The 6,264-nt window shown below is 36.7% G+C and overlaps 1 long non-coding RNA gene across 1 annotated transcript; it reads right to left on the reverse strand.

The window, feature by feature from the left end:
• Positions 1–1,689: 1,689 nt before the first annotated feature.
• LOC149113791 (uncharacterized) lies at positions 1,690–6,201 on the reverse strand. Its single transcript, XR_016206555.1, has 2 exons — positions 5,515–6,201; positions 1,690–5,017 (listed from the first exon to the last, which is right to left on the reverse strand). It is a non-coding gene; the product is annotated as an uncharacterized LOC149113791 (long non-coding RNA).
• Between the last annotated feature and the right edge of the window lie 63 nt (positions 6,202–6,264).

Raw genomic sequence — 6,264 nt, forward strand, 5'->3', positions numbered from 1 at the left:
GGGAGGGGGCGGAAGAAGAGTTAAACTGACGGGAAAGTGACACGGAAATTCCAATTTGTTATGAGATTGGAAACAAACGTTTTTTGGGGGAGCCAAAACCTTACTCTGACATTTATTAGGTCGGGAGGTGTTTTAAGAAACACTTTCGGGCTTAAGGTGAGGCTTAGCACATTTTATTATGTCTATATGGAGTCTCTTAGGGCATATTTGGACGTCTTATATTTATGACACGGGTATTTTAGGGGGTGTTTAATCTCGGCGCCGTCTGCACCTCCTTGTCTGTATTTCCATTTGTTTTATCGTGTGTACACATGCTTGTCGCCTTTTTCCTCTGGGTGTAAGATTCTGGCTGAAAAGGAAAGCTAGTAATATATCAAGTCTATTAATATAGCTTGTGGCAAGGGTTGCCTGTGTCCGGAAAGGTTCCAGTTATGTCAAAAGAAACCTACACCAAGGACGTACACATACCAATGACATGCCAGTGGTATTAATCGGATTGAGGCGGGAATTCCATTTTGCATCTCTTTGTGGAACAGTTAAGTTTGTGAGGTCAAGAATACTATATCCGGATCGAGTACAAAAATAAAACTTTTATATTCTTTTGGGAACTCAAAGGAAAATGATGTTGATAGATAGAATACAATCGCTCACTACCATCCTGCACTGAATACGCGGGGGAATAAGTACCAGTTAATGACGACATTTTCGTCACCGGCGTTGCTAAGCAACGTGACGTATACTTATTACGTTATGCTGGCGCGCCTGGTTGCGCAGTACTGGTACTCGTGAGTGCTCGAGCTTGCTTTTGATTGGATGACAAGATTCGGAAAAACTTTGAAAGGGTGACTCAACAAAGATTTTCCAAAAGGAACAGCCGTTTCCGGGAATGAAACGACATTTCAGTGTTACATGTTGAGGGAAAATAACATGCAAATTATTGCGTCGTATGATCCTGGTCAGAACAATTTAAAGAAATATAGTAAGCAGGTCATTTTTAATTTACCTTCAATATTGATTCAACATTGTTTTTCCGGCTATTTTCCGGCGTTGTACAATATATACATAATACCGAAGATTTTTTGTCGCGCCTTACACAATTTTCTCTGAGGTCCGTTTAGGCTAATACATTGTTATAAGTAAAAATTTCTCCGGTTTTAATTTCCGGAAGGGTGAAGTACTTAGCAACCTCGTTCCCAGGGTCTTTTCCCTGGCAAAGTACTTAGTACTTAGTACTTAATGCTTAGTTCATTATAGATACTCTGCGGGAGTAAAATGCTTTGCCCCCCTAAAAACAAGGACTCTAACAAGGCTGGAACCCAGACCTCTCGATCTGATACTTGTAAGACTTCTAGGGTGAGGGTATGGAATTTTAGTTATCAGTTAAATACTCGGCGATTTCTGAGCTACTAGTTCAAATTTGAACCCATTTCTCAACTATCAGGAAATTTTGCAGATGTCAAATCTCAGCTGTCAGTTAAGAATAAAAGGCCTCATTTCTCAACTCATGCAACTGACTGCAACTTTTGGCCAACGTTCTCTAGTTATAATAATAATAATAATAATAATAATAATGATGATGATGATGACAATAATAGTAATAATAATAATAGTAATAATAATAATAGTAATAATAATAATAGTAATAATAATAATAATTTTTTTTTTTTTTTTTTAATTTTAAGAAATTCAAACTTTATTGAGCACTTTTCGATACAAACTTGAATCTTACATGTATCTGGTAAAAAATTCAGAAATTCTGTTGTTCCTTAAGTTTTCGGTAATTATAATAGTAATAATAATATCAAAATAATAATAATAATAACAATTTATTATCATCATCGTCATATCATATATGTCATGATATCACGGTTACTACAACTAATGCTAATACTACTACTACTACTACTACTTTTTTTTTTTTTTATAAATGAGGTATATACAAGGTAAAAGTAAGTAAGTAAAAGAAGAAATAAACTATTAAAACCTATTTCAACAGTGTTTACATAATGGCTCCCTCCTGGGTTTCAATGTCACTATCGGTATATTACAAGGTAAAAGTAAATAACAGAAATAAACTATAATAGTAATAATAATAATAGTAATAATAATAATAATAATAGTAATAATGATGATGGTGATGATGATGATGATATTGACTTTATTACCGTGTCAGTTACATCTAGCAGTGGAGAATCCCCACTGCTATTAGGGGACACCTAACAGAACTATCTAAAAATAATATACAGAAAAGCCCTATAAGAGAAATTAAAATTATGAGTTACAAAGATGGCAGCCACTACATCCATCTAGGATGTTGTCACATGCCATTAGGGACAGCGTGTCTCCCAACCCCAAAATGCATCGGGAACGAAAGAATATCGAGATCGAAATGTATTGTGGGCCAAAATATAATCAGATAGTGGGAGCCTGGTCTCTAACACTTGAAACGCCTGGTTGATTTCAGCTTTAAAACGCAGTTAGCGACCACCAGCCCACGTTTTCTCGAAATATTTCTGAAAGGAAACACAAATTATCCCTCGAACGTCTCAGTCACAGAAATTTTTGCTCATCAGATCAGTTGTGCACCACGGTATTCATTATCTTGCAATTCATTGACCTATTCGTTACCGGTAAACGAACCTTAGCTTGTGTTGTGTATGTAGAAATTATATGTAGTTTCTTTAATTTGATTAACAATAATCGTAACGGCTTGTCGTGTATTTAATGCAGTAATACAGAACTTCATACCGTAATCCCATTATAATTCCACACACATACCAACATTGAAAGCCTGAAAATATATAATATAATATATAATAATATTGATCTGTTTTTTTGTTTCTGCATGTAATGTTTGTTTCAGATTTGTTGCTTAAAAGCAGTAAAAACTCTAGAACAATATGAAATAACTATAAGACAATATTGAAATGACAATAGATGTCAGACATGTACTCAGAGTCCAATTTTCCTTAGAATGTTACTCGAGCCATGTATGGCAAAAAAATATTAAATTAATAGTAAACTTGTTGCAAAATCAATATAGTTCGCACTGTGCCGTTCAGAACTTACATGTACATGTACAAGCATATATCTGTGGTGGGGATCAAGTTGATAAAAATCCTACGGAAATGAGCTGATTGATCAAATATTTATGCAAAGCACGATGCCCAGTATTGTGATAGCTCACTGAAATTAAATGTGTGAAACACAAGACTAGTTTCACCTCATGCCAATAATGATTTCACATGCTTATCCCTGTTCTATTTAACAGAACATCAAAAACATGGTCTAATATTATTATTAATACAAGCTGCTGGAATAGTCTTGAATGAATGCTCTGTCCTTTTTTTGCTAATAACAAAATGACTTCAATTGAAAGAGACCTGGCATGTTCCATATAGGTCGTCCAGAAACAGTTAGAATCAGCTTTTAAAATTTCACTAGTCTGACCTGTAATGATTTCATATATTTTCTAGTGTGAAAATGTTTCCTGCACTAAATGCTCTAAATAATGATATCATCTTCTCTATTTAGCACAGCATCAAACAAACAATTTTGCCAAGGGACCTGTAGATCCAGGTTTTCATTATCCCTGGTGATCTTTTTCGTTTTGATAGAAGTAAATTATGATGATGTTCTTCACAATGAAGAAGCTAAAGACCTGTGGATAACATAAGCCAATATCATAAGCCAATATCATAAGCCAATATCATAAGCCAATATGGCAGTAGCCTGCTAGAAGGCTAGTGTCAGGTTGCACAGTTATCTCTAGCTGTTCAAATCGTCACGAAAACATGTACAGCCTGCTACTGATCATATCACAAGGGCCATTTTAGAGATGAAAACTTAGGTCAAAAGGTTTCTAAAAGCACTCTTCTATCTTTGTACTACACTAACCACATGTCCTGCATTTTTCATGGGGCAGTGCATTTGGTTCATGTTAGAAGGAATATTCCTTCTCAACATTGTTGTCTTTCTGTTGTTAAAGGATTTTGTGTTTGCAAAGTTGTGTTGTAAATATCAGAATAGTACTGGAAATGGCTCATGAAATAGGGTTTTACACATAATGCTCAAATTTGTTGTCATTATGCAAATGCTTGATGATCAAAAAATTTCACTATATATTATGCTCAAAAGACATTGGCCAGTTTTTGTCACTGCTATTCCTGCATAATGCTAGATTCTTTTGCCTCGCTATTATGCTCAAAATAATGCCAGCACAATGTGTAAAACCATATAATGACCACTAATGGGGGTGAGGGAAAGATGGAGTGGTCATCAGTGGAAGTTGTGGCACTTCCACAATAAACAAACTAAAAATTTGTTTCACACTGACAAGAATACGGCTTCGTCTCTGCTCATGGGCGACACAAAATATAACCAGTATTGGGTCAGGTGTTGCAAGAAGATCAATTTTTTGATCACTGGACCCGTTAACCATCAGAAAAGAGGACTGTGCAAGGCTACCACAGCTGCGTTTACCAGAGTAATAACACCACATATATCAGTGCAACTCTGCAGGGAATAGTTACGGCATCGTCAGTCACATTCATGACCCTGCCAATTAGTCACACTGGGAGAGTGGGCAATCACCAAATGACTCTTTTTGTGCGTTCCAACTTCTGGAATGTACCGTGCAAAATCATTGATGACATCAATGATGTCTGGGGGAGGTTGCCAAGCCAGCATCTTACAGTATATGATCTTCATGAAAGGTCGCAGCTCAACATCTACCAGTACCCAATGATTACCACCATTTTGAGGATTGCCAATGAAAGTTTTGTCATTCCTTTGTCCCACATTCAGAGTGAAAACCAGCCTTTTTAATGGTCCAGGGTTAAGTAACTTAGCTTTCCTCATCATCTCGTTGTGGATATTAACAACGACATTGGGCATAGTAGCATGGTATCATTTTGCATGTCATTAAGCTGTTTTAAAACCCATGTGACGTGATCAGTATAGACCCAGCCTTGCATTCCCGATGCAGCAAGACAGGCAAGCTCATCTGCAGTCAATCCTGTTAATTAGTAACAACATGATATACTTTTCATCTGGCTTTATTAAATATTTTCTAAGGGAGTGGGGTAATAGACCTCAAAAAGTAGAGTTGGAGTGGGCTGCTAGCGGACAAAGATGTATATAAGATTATAAATTTCTAAGCATCACTGCTTTCTAATTCAACAAAACTGTGATACTGTATTGGAGATGGCATCCCCCAACCCACCCCCCCCCCCCCTCCCCACCCCCTTTCCACCCTTCCACACCATGTCTAAAACCCTAATCGCATTTTTTCAGCTACAAAATAAGCATATCCCATATTCTATTTTACATCATTTTACTTTTTCGGGCCCGTGCACGCATTTTCGTTTTGTTTATCTTTAAATTACATAAACTTTATTGCATATTTTAGCCGGTTCCAGTACTAGTTCAGGATATACCTGGAAAAATAAGCCTACACATCACGACATCACTCCACATGAAGTCATTTCTTAATTTTCTTTAAAAAAAACCTACCATAACTTGGTAGCACATCGTCAGTAGGATTGTCCCAGATCATGGCTTTGAATTTGTCGATCGATTTCTCGCCGAGTTTTGGGCTGGCGAAAAGCTTTCGACAACCACCTCATCTCAGTATTGTAAGCACTGGGTTTGCGCTGTCGACGGCTCAACTTTGCAAGGATCATTCTATACATAAATATTGAACAATGCTTGGAGCAATTCAAGTGAAAAATTTTATTCAGGATTTACCTTACCCGCTAAAAATGATAAAATTAACCAGGCCTACTAATGTTAGAGACCAGGTTCCCGCTGTCTTGCTATATTTTGGTCCATAATACATTTCGACCTCGATATTCTTTCGTTTCCAAAGCATTTGGGGTTGGGAGACGCGCTGTCCCTAATGGCATGTGATGTTGTCTAGATCTAGTCTCCGTACGTGGGTCTTAAACTGCTTGAAATTTATGTCTAGTTCCACAAGCCTAAAGCCAACTATAAATTTCTAGCATTATGAGCACAGCTAAATACTTTTATTTTCTTACATGCAGTAAGGGCAGAATCCAGACTATTGAAAATTCCCGTTCCTGCACGGTTGGTCAAAACATGTCACGCGACACGCGAGCTGAGCGAAATGAATAAAGTTGAGAGAAAGCAGGAGGTTTGAAAAAACATGTTCAAAATCATAAAGTGAGTTGAAAAAATGAAAAAAAATACTGAACTAAATAAAAATGAAATAATTCTGATTCAACAAAGGAAAGTTACTAATAA

The sequence above is a fragment of the Orbicella faveolata genome, unplaced genomic scaffold (assembly GCF_042242905.1).
Source record: "Orbicella faveolata isolate gen_17 unplaced genomic scaffold, um_ofav_v1 contig_14, whole genome shotgun sequence".
Lineage (NCBI taxonomy): Eukaryota > Metazoa > Cnidaria > Anthozoa > Scleractinia > Merulinidae > Orbicella > Orbicella faveolata.